General features: G+C 36.5%; 1 pseudogene across 1 annotated transcript in view; it reads right to left on the minus strand.

Moving 5' to 3' along the window:
- The window catches only part of LOC112445193 (NADH dehydrogenase [ubiquinone] flavoprotein 2, mitochondrial-like), a 193,909-nt pseudogene that overhangs the window by 110,949 nt on the left and 65,607 nt on the right, over positions 1–17,353 (minus strand). The window contains exons 3-5 of the transcript XR_009493531.1: positions 16,485–16,539; positions 8,984–9,265; positions 3,872–7,834 (exon numbers count right to left, since the gene is read on the minus strand). The product of XR_009493531.1 is annotated as an NADH dehydrogenase [ubiquinone] flavoprotein 2, mitochondrial-like (transcript). The remainder of the gene's footprint in view (positions 1–3,871; positions 7,835–8,983; positions 9,266–16,484; positions 16,540–17,353) is intronic.

Raw genomic sequence — 17,353 nt, forward strand, 5'->3', positions numbered from 1 at the left:
GAGGGCATGGCAACCTACTCCAGTATTCTTGCCTGGAAAATCCCATGGACTGAGGAGCCTGGCAGGCTATGGTCCATAGCATCGCAAAGAGTCAGACACGACTTAAGTGACTTAGCACGCAAATATACACACATACATAAAAATTATTTTCCATGATATGTTATTAGAAGATATTGAAGTTTCTTGTGCTATACAGTAAATCAATGTTGCTTATCTATTTTATGTGTAGTAGTTTGTATCTGTTAATCACATACTATTTTTTCTAATTTCTTAATTCTTAATGAAATAGTTGATTTACAATGTTGTGTTAGTTTCTGATATACAGCAAAGTGAATCAGCTGTACATATACATATATCCCCTTTTTTGGATTTCTTTCTTATTTAGGTCACCACAGAGCACAGACTTCCCTGTTCTATACAGCCGGTTTGCATTAGTTATCTATTTTAAAAACTGTTGTTTAGTCTCTAAGTCATTACCAACTCTTTTGTGATCCCATCGAATGTAGCCCGCCAGGCTTCTTTATCCATGGGATTTCTCAGGCAAGAATACTGGAATGAGTTGTCCTTTCCTTCTCCAGGGTATCTTCCCGACCCAGGGATCGAACCTACATCTTCTTCATTGGCAGGTGGATTTTTTTTACCACTGAGTCACCAGGAAAACCTATTTTATACATGTGTTTTCAGTCGCTTCAGTCGTGTCCAACTGTGCTACCCTATCGACTACAGCCTGCCAGGATCCTATGTCCATGGGATTCTCTAGGCAACAATACTGGAGAGGGTTGCCATGCCCTTCTACAGGGGATCTTCCCAACCCAGGGATCAAACCCACATCTCTTACATCTCCTGCATTGGCAGGAGGGTTCTTTACCACTAGTGCCACCTGGGAAGCCCATTTTATACACAGTATTGTATATATGTCAATCCCAATCTCCCAATTTATCCCACCCCCACTTCCTCCCTTGGTATCCATACATTTGTTCTCTATTTCTGTGTCTCTATTCCTGCTTTGAAAATAAGTTCAACTGCTTCATTTTTCTAGATTGAATATATTAGCAATATTATACAATATTTTTCTCTTTCTGACTTTACTCTGTACTACAGTCTGTAGGTCCATGCACATCCTGAAAATAGCACAAGTCCATTCATTTTTATGGCCAAGTAATATTCTATTGTATATATGTACTATATTTTCTTTATCCACCCCTCTGTTGATGGACATGTAGGTTGCTTCCATGTCCTTGCTATTGTGAATAGAGCTGCAATAAACACTAGGGTGCATGTATCATTTTGAATTATGGTTTTCTCTGGATTTATGCCCAGTAGTGCAATTCCTGGGTCATATGGTAGCTCTATTTTTAGCTTTTTAAGGAATCTCCATACTGCTCTGGATAGCGACTGTATCAATTTACTTTTCCACCGAAAGTGGAAAAGGGTTCTGTTTTCTCTATACCTTCTCCAGCATTTATTATTTAAAGATTTTTTGATGACGACCATTCTGACAAGTGTAAGGTGACACCTCATTGTAGTTCTTACTTGCATTTCTCTACTTAGTGACGTTGGGCATGTTTTCATGTGTTTGTTGGCCATCTGTATGTCTTCTATGGAGAAATATCTATTTAGGTCTGCCATTGATTTTTTGATTGGGTTGTTTTTTTGAGACTGAACTGCATGTGCTGCTTCCACATTTCTAATTTATCCATCGCCAACCTCCCCTTGCCCTTTAGTAACCATAAGTTTGTTTTCTATGTCTGTGGACCTGTTCTGTTTGCTATACAGATTCATTTGTATTATTTTTAGATTGCACATATGAGTGGTATCATATAGCATTTGTCTTTCTCTGACTTACTTTATGAAATACAATATTCTCTATGCCCATTTGGGTTACTGCAAATGTCAACATTTCATTCTCTTCTATAGCTGAGTAGTTTTCTATTGTGTATATACCACATCCTCTTTATCCATTCATCTGTTGACAGACACCAAGTTTACTTTCTTATCATAGCTATTGTAAACAATGCTGCTATGAACACTAAGTTGCACATATATTCTCTAATACTTTTCATTTTCTTTGGATATATATATATACACACACCCAGGAGTAGAGTTGCTGGATCATACAGTAGTTCAAAATAATTGGTTCTGACAGTATTTAGTAGCTTGCTATTTCAGTAATGAGACATATTTTTTATGTTCTCTACTTGCCCATCCCCACTGACATCAACTTACAGCCTGTTTTATAAATAAATTTTGATTGGAACACGTATGCATTCATTAATTTGCATGCTTTCCACAACTATAGAGTTCAGTAGTGTGACAGATACCATATGGTTTAAGGCACAAGGCTTAAGACATTTACCATCTGGCACATTAATGGAATAAGTTGTTGGTCTCTCTAGTAAGATATTATCAAATAAGAATTACATTGATTTATTTAAATAGTACCAAGCATCAGGAAACATTTTGATAACCAAAAAAACCACTTCTTTTTTCTGCTTCATTTCACACTTAACCTCAGGAAACATCACTTTATTTGCTCCTGTCATACTTGCATGTGCCAAAACATCATCTCTGTATCTGTACTTTCACTATGGACACTTTTACATAACAAAATCCATTTGAGATTCATCTATATTGTTATCATTTCAGTTCAGTTGCTCAGTCGTGTCCAACTCTTTGCGACCCCATGGACTGTAGCTCGTCAGGCTCCCTGCAATCTTGATTTTAGTTTGTGACTCATCCAGCCCAGCGTTTCTCATGATGTACTCTGCATATAAGTTAAATAAGCAGGGTGACAATATACAGCCTTGGACATACTCCTTTCCCTATTTGGAACCAGTCTGTTGTTCCATGTCCAGTTCTAACTGTTGCTTCTTGACCTGCAAACATATTTCTCAAGAGGCAGGTCAGGTGGTCTGGTATTCCCATCTCTTTCAGAATTTTCCAGTTTCTTGTGATCCCCATAGTCATGGGCTTTGGTATCAGTTAATTCATTATGCTTTTTTTGGAGAGTAATGCTACATTAAATGGATGTAGAATATTTTATAGATCCACTAACCTGTTGTGGGCCATTTGACTTCTTTCAAGTTTGGGCTGACAAAATAAAGCTACTAATTTTAAGGGTATACATTAATGAACAGTTCTATACGAGAAGAAATGTTATTTCAACTTAAGATAAATATATATGAGAGCAATTGCCTGGTTATATCATAGCTATAGAATTAATTTTATTAAAAAAAACTGACAAATTGCTTTTACAAGGTACCTGTTCCATTTGACAAACAATGCCTAAAACTTCCATTTATTCTGTATCTTTAGCAGCACTTGGAAATACTGGGTTTTTTTACTCAGCCACTCTAGTAGAGATTTATTGATATCCAGTGATTTCTAATTGGCATTTCCTTACTGACAAGTGATGTTAAGTATTTTTCCATTTGCTTACATATCACTTTATCTTTAATGAAGAATATTTCCATCTTTTGCACATTTATTGTAATTCATGTACAACAAAGTTCAATTTTTAAGATCCTTCTAGCCTCTAAAAACTAGTCTGTATTTATAACTTTTGCATTTTAAACATATCGCATAAATAAATCATGCAGAAAGAGGCATCTGAATCTGGCTTCCACTTGAATAGTATTTTCAAATTCATCCATGTTGAACAATGTATCAGTACTTCATTCTTTTTATTATACTTTATTTCACTTTCCTGATACTATCTCTTCAAGAACAAAAGCTACCCTATTTTGATTTTGCTGCTTGTGGTTTAGACTTAATATCAAGTCTAAGGTCCTGTAGATGTACAACTATGTTTTCTCTTAAAAGTTGTGACGTTAGCCTTAAAATTTACGTCTTTGATTCATATTTTACTCACCTTTGCAAAGTGTGAAGTTGCTGGACCAAATTTATTCATTTCCATGGGGATATTCACTTGTCCCAACATTATTTGTTGAAAAAATTGATGTTCCCCACTGTAGTGTCTTGACACTCTTGTCAGGAAATCAATTAATCATATATAAGTGGGTACATTTGTGGCTTTTCCATTTCTGTCCTTCCATATACTTATATAACCTGTATGCTTACCCTTACAATTTTACCATGAGGTCTTAATTATTGGATCTCTGTACTAAGCTTTCTTAACAGTTTGCTGTTTTCTTTTCTTAAATTTTATTTATTTTTGGCTGCATCGGGTCTTAGTTGTGGCACACAGGATCTCTGATGCAGCATGCAGGTTCTTTTCTTGTGGCAAAGGCTCCAGAGTGTGTGGGCTCAGTAGTTGTGGCATGTGGACTTAGTTGCCCCATGGCACACAGAATCTTAGTTCCCCAACCAGGGATCAAACCCATGTGCCCTGCACTGGAAGATAAATTCTTAACCACTGGACCACCAGGGAAGTCCTGTACTGAGATCTAAAATCAGGAAATCTGAGTTCTCTAATGTACTTTTTTCCCTAGACTGCTTTGTCTATTATGTATCCATATTTCCATATGAATTTTATACTCAGCTTGCCAATTTCTACAAAAATGCCAGTTGCGACACTGAGAGAGGTGTCACTAACTCTCTATGTCAGTTTGAGGACGAATGTCAATTGTATTTGTTTCTGAAAGCTGGCTAACAGTCAACAACTGCAAAGCTTAGCAAAAGAAAAATTAGTTCTTCCACGGTTCTGGAGACTGGAAGTCTGAAATTAAACTTTTATGTTAACATAAGTAAAATTAATTATCTCACAGTTCTAGAAGATAGAAGTCTGAAATAAAAGCACTCATAGAGTCATGTTTCCAGTGAAGGATCTAGGAGAGAACATATGCCATGTCTTTCTAAGCTTCTATTGTGCCCATCAATCCTTTGTGCCTCTGTTCTTGTAGACACATCACGTCAATCTCCGCCTTTGTAGTTACACAACATTTTTCCTGTATATCTCTGTCTCTGTGTGCCCTTTCCTCTTCTAAGAATACCAGACATACTGGATTAAAATCCCAATCTCCCCAGTATGACGTCAGATTAACTTAATGACATCTGCAAATCCCCTATTTTCAAATAAGGTAAATTCATAAGAAGCAGAGATTAGAACATTAACATATCTTTTAGGGAAACATAATTCAATTGATGATACCATCTTAACATTACTAACTCTTCCAATGCATGAACATGAGGTATGTTTTGAACTGCTCAATTCTTCTTAAATTTTTTGCAATATGGTTTTCCTAGATCTCAATGTAAGTCTTACACGTATTTGGTTCAGTTCATGCCTAAGCATTTTATTCTTTTGGATACTATTGCAGATTAAATTGGTGTTGTATTTATTTATTCAGATTATTCATTGCTACTATACAGAAAAATAACTCATTTTTCTATAGTTCCTTATATTATGCAATCTTTCTGAATTCATGTATTAGGTCTAATTACATAATGTGGGATTTTCCATACACAAAATCATTTCCTCTGTGAATATAGTTTTTGTGCTTCAGTACCAAACTAGATGCAATTTATTTTTCTTGCCTAGCTGACCTGGATAAAATTTCTATTATAATGTCAAACAGAAGGAATAAGAATAGAAATTCATATCTTATTCCTGAACTCAGGGGAAAAATACACAGTCACTGAGTACATTAGCTGTAGATTACTCCTAGATATATATTATCTGGTTAATAATGTGTATTACCTAACTTCTCTTCCTGGTTTGTGAAATGTTTTCAATATGAATAGGAACTGGATATTTCCAAATGCTTTATATGCATCTACTGAATTTATGTGTATAAAGAAAAAAAAACAGGGTTACTTCTTTTAATGTCATATTTTAAGAGCATTTCATAAATATGTTAGAAATATACTCTTTCACTTTATGACTGCTTTTTATCATTTTCCTAGCACTTTCCTTTGAGAGAAAAATTTTTGTCAAGTCAAACTTATTTTTTCACTTATGGGTAATCCTTTTGGTGTGCATGTGTGTATGCTAAGTCACTTCAGTCATGTCTGACTCTGCGACCCCATGGACTGTAGCCGACCAGGCTTCTCCATCTATGGGGATTCTCTAGGCAAGAATACTGGAGTGGGTTGCTGTGTCCTCTTCCAGGGGATATTCCCAACCCAGGGATCAAACGTGCATCCCTTATGTAATACTGTAAATGGTATTAACTAAATTTTGTTTTTCAAGTATTCATGGCTAGTATACTGAAATGCATGCCCTTTATTGGTTTTTCTTGCCTCATGGTATTAGCTAAAACTTCCAGGGCAAATTTGAACAGTAGTGGTGAAATCTAAGATACTCGCCCACTTTCTGTTCATAGAAGGGGAAACCATTCTGTCTTTAATGATTGATACTACCAGTGTTTCTGAGATTCCACTTATGACATTAATGAGGTTGCCTTCTCTTCTAAATCTGCTAAGCATTTTTATTATGAATAGGTTTTAAATGATGTCAAATGCTTTTTCTTTTTGCACCTACTGAGATATGCTTTCTTTTCCAGTTATATGATTGCCTTCCAAATACTGAATTACTCTTTCAGTTCTGAACCAAATCATTCTATTCTCCTTATTTTTTTTAGGTAGGAAATTCATGTTTTATTTCTCCACTGACATATTCACAGCTAATATAAATTAAAGGCCTGCTTGCACACCAAACCCAGGTCCTTTTAGTGGTTCAGTCAAAGAGGTAAGACCTCCAGCTGGCTCACAGGAGAAGCGTCCACTCCTCGGCCCAGGTTTTGGGATTTTGCCAGCCTTCAGTTCATCAATAATTTCTTCAATATCTTTAGGTGTCAGATCCTCATAGTAGTTGTCATTTATTTGAACCATTGGTGCATTTACACAGGCCCCTAAACATTCGACTTCTATAAGAGTGAAAAGTTTGTCAGGTGTAGTCTCTCCAACCTTTATTCCAAGTTTTTTCTGAATGGCTTCCAGTATGCTGTCAGAGTTTCGGAGCATGCAAGGTGTGGTAGTGCAGACTTGAATGTGATACTTTCCAACAGGCTTTCGATTATACATTGTATAAAAAGTTGCTACTTCATACACTCTCATTGGAGGTACTTGTAAAATTTCTGCAACATTGTTCATAGCAGAGATGGGCAGCCATCCATTCTGTCTCTGGGCTAAATCCAGAACTGGAAGCACAGCTGCTGCCTTATGCCCTTCTGGGTAGTTTTTCACAATGGCCTCAATCCTCTTATAGTTTTCTGGTGTGAAATCAAATGGAGTTTCTGAGTTATTCTCAGGAGTATCTCTGTGCACAAATAAGGCTCCTCCAGCTCCATTCTAAACAGCTGTCTTATGCAGATTTCTTATATGTTTTCCCCAGTGGGCGGCGAGGCCGGCTACGCGGCCCGTAGCACCGTGGAGAGGAACATGGCTGGCCAAAGTGCAGGCCTCCTGGCCTCGCCGAGCACCTCTAGTCTCCTTTAAATAGGCATGCTCTCAAGGGAAACTATTTTATCACAATCAAACAAACCTCACGAAAGGGAAATACCCAACTTTTGTTACCTACAGCCTTTGATACAGAGAAAAGAAAATACCTAACTCCAGAATCCTTGAGCCTTTGACAGGAGGAAGTTCAGTTCAGTTCAGTCGCTCAGTCGTGTCTGACTCTTTGTGACCCCATGGACTACAGCATGCCAGGCTTCCCTGTCCATCATCAAGTCCCAGAGCTTACTTAAACTCATGTCCATCGAGTCAGTGATGTCATCCAACCATCTCATCCTCTGCATCCCTTTCTTCTCCTGCCTTCAATCTTTTGCAGCATCAGGGTTTTTCAAATCTTTCCCAGCATCAGGGTCCTCCAGCCTCTGACAGGAGGAAGGGAAGCACCCAAATCCAGCCCTTTCTAGCCTTCCTGTCCAATCTGAAGTGGGGAAAAAGCAAGAATCATTTGGGAAGGTCACAGACAAGAGATATAGGTCAACTAAAAGACTAAAAGACTGAGACTTTATAATCATTTATAATCATAGGATTATAAATGCTACTCTTCTCCCCTACATACCTTACAATATATTAACAAAGCTCCTCTTTACACTTTTCAGAGGTCTCCTTGGGTTGTCTCCTACTTCCAGGGATTATAGTGTACTTAAGAGTGAAGAAACAGGGGGAAATGTTTCTATGTCACCCTTTCTAAAACAGAAGTCCTTGTACCTGTTTTATAAATAAAGTCTTAATGGAAAATAATCACACTCATTCATTCACTGTAAAAGGTGACTTGTGCTACAGAAACAGAGGTAAGTAGTGTCAGAGATCAGATTGTAAAAAGCTTAAAATACTTTTGATTTGGTCTTTACAAGAAAAGCTTTCTGATCCCTGTGTTAGAGGGCATAATGACGAAATCCCAAATACAACAGCAACAAAAAGGATAAAATATTAAGAATAAGCAGACCAAAACTTTAAAATATATACTAAGATAACCATAAAATACACATTAAAAATTCAAAAAGAGCCTTAGATAAATAAAAAGACATCCTTTGTTTTTGGATTAAGCGGTCCCATGATCTTCAAGACATTATTTATAAGTTTATAAATTTTAAAAACATAAATATAAATTTATAAGTTTATAAATTTTAAAAACATAAATATAAATAAAAAGGTAATTAAATCCTCCCCAAAAATCCCAATGAATTTTGCAGAGGTATATGAATTGTTCCTGAAGTTCAACTGGAAAAATAAATTCACATTAATTTCAATGGAAAAGAACAAGAAAGTCCAGAAATAGATCCAACTATATGTAAAAGCTTACTGTATCACAGTCCATATGCAGTTAATAATGTATCACTTTACATCTTGCAGTGTTATAAGCTCATAGCTCTCTGTTCTTTATGTTACTTTTTTATATATAATACATGTGTAAATGTTATAGTTCTAATATAACTTATTTTAATATAACTTTTAATATAACTTATGTCTAACATAAGACAATGTTATAGTTCTAATTTTTAATAAGGTATTCATCTTATAAAGCTATTAAGAGAGAAAAGGGGGGGGAAAAAAACGATTTTGTATTTACCCAGATATTTACCAGTTCTAATCCTCTTCATTTTTTTCTGAAGATCCAAGTTTCCATGAAATTTCATTTACTTCCATCTTAAGAACCTCCTTTATCATGTTATAATATAGATCCATTTGTAACAAATACTCTTATAGCTTTCCTTTATTGAAAATACCTTTATCCCATCTTCATTTTTGAATATTTTCACTGGATATTCATCAAGCGTTGACAGGTTTGTTTCTTTCTTCCCTCCCTAACAACTTAAAGTTGCTGTTGCATGCAGTCTCATTGAAATGGTTTCTAATAAGAAGTCAGAAAGAAATAGGATCATTGTGCCTGATTATACGTAACTTTTCTCTTGCTAAGATTTACACTTTATGTTTGGCTTCAGACACTTTAATTATGATGTGCCTCAGGTGGACTTATTTACTTTTATCATACTTGATATTTAACATATTCTATCTGTAAATTTTTACATTTACTCAAGTTTGAGAATTTTTCAGTCACTAACAAATAGTTTTTCCCCATCTCTCTATCTCTTCTGATATCCCAATTACACAGGTTTCTGTGGCTCTGTTCAGTTTTTCTCACTTTTTTAACTCTTTTCTTCACATAGGATAATTTCTATTGATCTGGCTTCAAGTTCACCTTTTCTTCTGTCATGTCTATATATATATAAACAAAAGTTAAATCCCTTCAATGAACTTTATATTTCAGAAATTATATTATTCCTTTTTAAAATTTCCAATTATTTCCTCTTCATGAGTTTCTTGTTGACAGTTCCCAATTTTCTGCTGAGATTTTCATGCATTGAAAATATGTTGTTTCACTTCTTTGAGAATAGTTTAAAATGCCCACTTTAAAATTCTCAAATACTAGTTTACAATTTTGGTTTACCTTAGAGTACAAACTTTCTTTTCTGTAAAGAATGTGTAACACTTTTCTTTTTTTTTGGTTCTTCATAAGAATGAACACTGTAATCCATAGAAATGCTACTATAAAAATAATACACAAAATATAAGCTAAATATTAAATAGAAAAACTAAAATAGAATTTTAAAAATATTCAACTGTTCCCAGAAAAGCAAGAAAGGAGGAACAAAAAAATTAATAATAGAGTAAACAAATAAAAAGCCAAAAATAAAATGCTAGACCACAGCTGAGGCACATCAATAATTACATTAAATGTTAATGGAATAAATGCTCCACTTTAAAAGGCAGAAACTGTTAAGAACAGATTTAAAAATTAAGATAAACTAAATATGAAGTACAGAGATTAACTTTAAATATAAAACACAAACAGAATGAAATGGATGGAAAAATGGTATCCCAAGGAAATGATAAGGATAAGTAGACTAGTTGTATTAATAGTAGATAAAACAGATTTTAAAACAAAACTTATTACTAGAAATCAAGGATTCAGACTGGGACTTCCCTGGCAATTCAGTGGGTAAGACTCTGCACTTCCAATGCAGGGTGCCCGGGTGTGATCCCTGGTCCAGAAACTTGTTCCTATATGCCACAACTAAAAGATCCCAGAGGAGGCAACAAAAACCCCAAATGCCACAACTAAGACCCAGCACAGCCAAATAAATTAACAACAACAACAAAAAAGGACTAAAGTCTAAAAAAGGACTGATTCAACAAGACAGAATAATCATAAATGTATGTGTACTCAGTAACAGAGTATCAAAGTACAGGAAATAAAGACTGATAAAAGACAATTCCACACTCATGGCTGCTAATTTTAAACCCCTCTGTAATGGAATTCCAGTAGAGCTATTTCAAATCCTAAAAAATGATGCTGTGAAAGTGCTCCACTCAATATGCCAGCAAACTTGGAAACCTCAGCAGTGGCCAAGGGACTGGAAAAGGTCAGTTTTCATTCCAATTCCAAAGAAAGGCAAAGCCAAAGAATGCTCAAACTACCACACAATTGCACTCATTTCAAATGCTAGCAAAGTAATGCTCAAAATTCTCCAAGCCAGGCTTCAACAGTACATTAACTGTGAACTTCCAGATGTTCAAGCTGGATTTAGAAAAGGCAGAGGAACTAGAGATCAAACTGCCAACATCTGTTGGATCATCGAAAAAGCAAGAGAGTTCCAGAAAAACATCTATTTCTGTTTTATTGACTATGCCAAAGCTTTTGACTGTGTGGATCACAATAAACTGTGGAAAATTCTTCAAGAGATGGGAATACCAGACCACCTGACCTGCCCCTTGAGAAATCTGTACACACGTCAAGAAGCAACAGTTAGAACGGGACATGGAACAACAGACTGGTTCCAAATAGGGAAAGGAGTATGTCCAAGGCTGTATATTGTCACCCTGCTTATTTAACTTATATGCAGAGTACATCATGAGAAACGCTGGGCTGGATGAGTCACAAGCTGGAATCAAGATTGCCGGGAGAAATATCAATAACCTCAGATATGCAGATGATACCACCTTTATGGTAGAAAGCGAAGAACTAAAGAGCCTCTTGAGGAAAGTGAAAGAGGAAAGTGAAAAAGCTGGCTTAAAGCTCAACATTCAGAAAATTAAGATTATGGCATCTGGTCCCATCACTTCATCACAAATAGATGGGGAAACAGTGGAAACAGTGGCTGACTTTATTTTGGGGGGCTCCAAAATCACTGCAGACAGTGACTGCAGCCATGAAATTAAAAGATGCTTACTCCTTGGAAGCAAAGTTATGACCAACCTAGACAGCTTATTAAAAAGCAGAGACGTTACTTTGCCAACAAAGGTCCGTCTAGTCAAAGCTATGGTTTTTCCAGTAGTCATGTATGGATGTGAGAATTGAACCATAGAGAAAGCTGAGCACTAAAGAATTGATGCTTTTGAACTGTGGTGTTGGAGAAGACTCTCTAGAGTCCTTTGGACAGCAAGGAGTTCCACCAGTCCATCCTAAAGGAAATCAGTCCTGAATATTCATTGGAAGGACTGATGCTGAAGCTGAAACTCCAATACTTTGACCACCTGATGGGAAGATCTGACTCATTTGAAAAGACCCTTATGTTGGGAAAGATTGAAGGCGGGAGGAGGAGGGGGATGACTGAGGATGAGATGGTTGAATGGCATCACTGACTCAAGGGACATGAGTTTGAGTAAACTCCAGGAGTTCGTGATGGACAGGGAGGCCTGGTGTGCTGCAGTCCATGGGGTCACAAAGAATCAGACATGACTGACAAACTGAACTGAACTGAAGCAACTGAGAGACCCACAAAAAAATTTAGGAATTTATACATGCATAACAGATATGGACAATGTTATCAATCACCTAGATTCAATTTATATTCTTAGATAATACACCAAAAATGACATAATGCACATTATTTCCAAATGTACTAGGTAGGTTTACCAAGATGGACAATATTCTGGACCATAATACAGTCCACATATAAATAAAAACATTAAGATCATACAAAATATAAAGTAAACAGGAAACCCCCAAATATATGGAAGTTAACCATTCCTTTAAATGAACACTGAGTCAGTGGAAAAAATTATAAGAAAAACTAGATGACATTTGGCATTGAACAATAATTAAAAGATATTTTAAATCCGTGTGTGTGTGTTAAGTCTCTTTAGTCATGTCCGATTCTGTGCTACCCTGTTGACTGTAGCCTACCAGGCTCCGATGTCCATGGGATTCTCCAGGCAAGAATAGTAGAATGGGTTGCCACCCCTTCTCCAGGGCATCTTCCCTACCCAGGGATCAAACCCGCATCTGTTACATGTCCTGCATTGGCAGACAGGTTCTTTACCCCTAGCACCATCTGGGAAGCCCTTTAAATCTATGAGATCAGCTAAATAGAGAAATTTATGACTTTAAATATCTATGTTAGAAAAGAAGGAAGGTCTGGGATCAATGCTCTAAGCCTAGGGCTAGGGTGGGGGAAGGGTGCTGATCTACAACCCTCAGGCCTGTGTTGTCTTCGTAAATAATGTTTTATCAGAACACAGCCACATTCACTCATTTAAGAATTATCTACAGCTGACTTTTGCCACAATGCCAGCACTAAGCAATTGTGAAAGGCCATATAGTCCATAACGGAGAAGGCAATGGCACCCCACTCCAGTGTTTCCATGCCTGGAAAATCCCATGGACGGAGGAGCCTGGTGGGCCGCAGTCCATGGGGTCGCTAAGAGTTGGACACGACTGAGCAACTTCACTTTCACTTTTCACTTTCACGCACTGGAGAAGGAAATGGCAACCCACTCCAGTGTTCTTGCCTGGAGAATCCCAGGGACGGGGGAGCCTGGTGGGCTGCCGTCTATGGGGTCGCACAGAGTCGGACACGACTGAAGCGACTTAGCAGTATATAGTCCATAAAGCTAAAATATTATGCTGTCCTCTAATAAAAATTTTGCTTAAGCTTCCACCTTATGAAAGTAGGAAAGGAATACAAGTCAAATTCAAAGTAAGCAAAAGGAAATTATAAAGAACAGAAATGACTGAAATAAAAATTGAAAAACATTAGAGAACATTAAAAAACTCAGAACTGATAAACTAGATAAAAAAACAAATTTCTAATATCAGGAATTAAATAAGGAATATCACTACACATGTTTCATGCATTCAAAAAATAATACAGGGATATTATGAACTGATATGTAGTTTCCAAGAAGTACTATTAAAAGGAAAATTCAAAGTGCAATATGTTAAAGAACAAATATATCATGCTACCTATTGTGTGAGAAGGGAAAATAAGAAAACATATATCTGTGTCGGCAGAATAGAGCAGAAAACAATGAACACGGTTACCCATAAGGGATGAAGAGACAAATGAGGTAGAATGGATACAGGAGAGAGTGATTTACATTTCTCTGAGTGTAACCCTTTGTATATTTTTTACTTATTAAAGCACATTACTATCCTAAATATTCAAAAAATAAAATTATATCAATAAGAATGTAATGGAAGGAAAACTAAACAAATGAACACAGTTACATTTTCAGTTTAGACCATAACCACAGGGAAAGAAGGAAAGGAGGCAAATGAGATGGGAAAAAGGAAGAGAAAAAGGAAGGATCGTGGCAATGGACAAAGAAAGGGGAAGAATGGAAGGGAGGGAGGGAGGAAGAAAGGATGGATTCAAGTATCTTATAAACATAGTATCTGACAATATACCCTCAGTCTTGGGGAATGCAGTGGGGTGTCAGGGGGTGAGCAGCCGGAGATGTGAAAATTAACCCTTAACTATTTTTAACTGGTTTGTTTATTGACTTTTGTATGAAGCAGTTTTGAAAATATTTCAGATACACTGTAAGATTGCACAATTGAGTAAATATTTTGGATGTTGTGGGAGCCAGTTTTCTCACTGTGCACAGACAGAAAAGACAAACATGGAGTGAGGTAAAGCAAGAAAGAACACTATAGGATGGATTAGAACTAAAGGTACAGTATGAACACACGAAAATGTTTGTGTGTATATATATTTATGTATCTGTGTGTGCATATATGCATGTACTTTCTAACTCTATACACTGAAAGGGCTAAGAAGAAAAGACCTCAGGAGCAATGAGCAACCAAGCACTGAAGTCTTGGTTTGTAAATACTATCCCTCCATTAAAAGGAACCAAGGCTCCTAGAAAAAACAGACAACTGCAGGATGAGGCAGGATAGGTATAAGATGAATTTTATGACGACAAAAGTAAGGAAATGTTCAAATAAATGTTGGGGACATATTACAAGCACATAATAAACAGTTTTCAAGGGCTCCCACTGGCCATATCTAGAACATTTTGAACACAAAATAATTAAGAAATATAATGAATTATAAACCATTGTAAAAAGGCTAAGAATTTCAATCCTTCATAATAATAAATCGAGGAGAGGGTAGGTCTTGTTCTTATAGTATTATCCTGAGGCCTCACCGGTAAATGTGAAGGCAGAACTAGAGTTCCAAAACAATCACAGTAAAGAATGGGCAAGGGAAAAGGCAAAGTACAGGGGGATATTTTTATGCAAGATATTTTCATGATCTCAAGATGTCTCACTACATTTTGATGGAAGCACTAACAATGTGAATATTCTGGTTGCCATACTGCACTACAGTTTTGCAAGGCTGTAGAAATGCTGCAGATGGTAGAAATGCTGCAGATTAAAGAAGACTAAAAAGATAATGACAACTAAATGTAATATTTACCCGTAGGCTGGATTTTGGAGAAGGAAAAGGCAACCCACTCCAGTATTCTTTCCTGGAGAATCCCATAAACAGAGGAGCCTGGCAGACTACAGTCCATGGGGTAACAAAGAGTTAGACACTTAGCAATGACTGAGCAGCAGCAGGCTAGATTCAGGACTAGACAGGGTAAAAAGGCTATAAAGAACATTGTTATGAAATGCGAAGAATAGCTTAAAAATATGAGGTTGACAAATGTACTGTGGTTATTAAAAAAAAACAAGAACTTTGCTTAGAAAGTATCCACTGAAGTATTTAGGGGTAAAGGACCAAATATTCTAGAAAAAAAAAATTTATACAGAGTGGAAAGAGAGGAGCACAAAAGATAAAACTAGTAGTGGAAAATGTAAACAACAGACAAATCCTGATAAGAGAATACATGTGTTCCTTTATTACTTTTGGTATGTTTTTGTAAGTTTAAAATTATTTTCAAGTGAAAAAAAATTTTTAAAGGAATGATATCCAGAACATTTTTTAAAAACTACTATAGACTGGAATCCAGAATATTAAAAATAATATGGTCACAAATCAATTAACAAAATTAAAAGACAAAACAACCCAACAGACAGCAGTAAATGATAAAAACAGAAACATTCAGAAAAGGTAAACAGAATTATTAATAAGCATATGAAAAGATCTTCAACATCACTAATAATTAGTGAAAGGCAAATTAAAGCACAAGATATAATTTCATATCAATCATACTGGCAAATTCTAAAAATAATAACAAAGTTTGCAAAGAAAAAGCAGAGGGGAAAAGGGATATGGAAAGGAAAGAAAATGTTACTGAGAAACCAATATTTTCATATTCTTTGGTGAGAATGTAAATTGGGACAATCACTCTGAAGAGTAACACATATTTCACTTTACATACTACATAATTTCACTTTAACAAAAACACTACAGAAATTCTCATCTGTGCATAAGAAGTCCTCTAAAGATTTTACTATAGCCTGGTATTTCATAGTAAATAACTGGAAACAACCTAAACATCTATCAGTGGGATAACAGACCCACTGTATTTTCACCAAGTGCACTATGATACAGTAATTGAAATGAATTGGCTAGACTAATATACTTATCAATATAGATGAATCCCAGAAAAGACATTGTAAATAGCTACTATGGCTACACCGCTCCATAGTTACTGAATATCCTGTACCTCAAAAATAATGGTGAGTGAAAAAACCAAGTCATGGATACATAAAATATGATAGGATTTTAATAAAGCTTAGTAGCATGGAAAAACTATTACTATATAACTAAGCAGTGAAAGTATTTTAAAAAGCCCACGGTAAGGACATACAACTTCAGAATAGGACTTACTTGTGGCATGTGATGAAGAGGGGCTTTGACTGCACCGTTTAAAGTTTTTAAAAATCTGAAACAGAATATGATAAGGTTTAAGATTTGTTAAAGCAGGGTGGTGATAACAAGCACTCACTCTGTCATTCTCAATATATTCTGTTTGAAATATTTCATTTAAAAATTTCAGGAAACTCAAACAGGGACTCTGTGTCAACCTAGAGGGGTGCGATGGGGAGGGAAATGGGTGGGAGCTTCAAAAGCATGTATACCTATTACTGATTCATGTTGAGGTTTGACAGAGAACAGCAAAATTCTGTAAAGCAATTATCCTTCAATAAAAAATAAATTAATTTAAAAAATTTAGATGGCTTACTTTCCAGGAGAACCAGAGGGTAGAAGAGATTCAGCTCTTAAGGGGCACACCCAAAATCTCACATACTCTGAGATCCTGGGAAGAAGCAATAATGTGAAAGGAGCCTGGATCAGACGCTCCTGCTGATCCTGCAGAGGCTCTGGGAGAGACAGGAGGCAACTATAGCTCATTCTGGGGTCACACATGCTGGCAGTAACTATTTTGGGGAGCTCATTCTGTCAGGAGGATACTGGTGCTGGAGAGTACCATTTTAGAATCTTCCCTCTAGCTTATTAGGGATGGAACTGGGCCCACCCACCAGCCTGTCACCATCAATACTGGGATGATTAAGGTCAAGCAGCTAACCAGATGGCAACACAGACCCACCCACCAGCAGGCCTTAGGACCCCTTCAGCACCTAGCCACCCTCAGACACAGGCCACCCACCAGTGCACCAGCACTAGTCCAGGGACTCTGAGGGCTTACAGTCAGCCATAGAGACCCAGCTCACCTACCAGTGAGTGGGCAGACACCA

The sequence above is a fragment of the Bos taurus genome, chromosome X, assembly GCF_002263795.3.
Source record: "Bos taurus isolate L1 Dominette 01449 registration number 42190680 breed Hereford chromosome X, ARS-UCD2.0, whole genome shotgun sequence".
NCBI lineage: Eukaryota > Metazoa > Chordata > Mammalia > Artiodactyla > Bovidae > Bos > Bos taurus.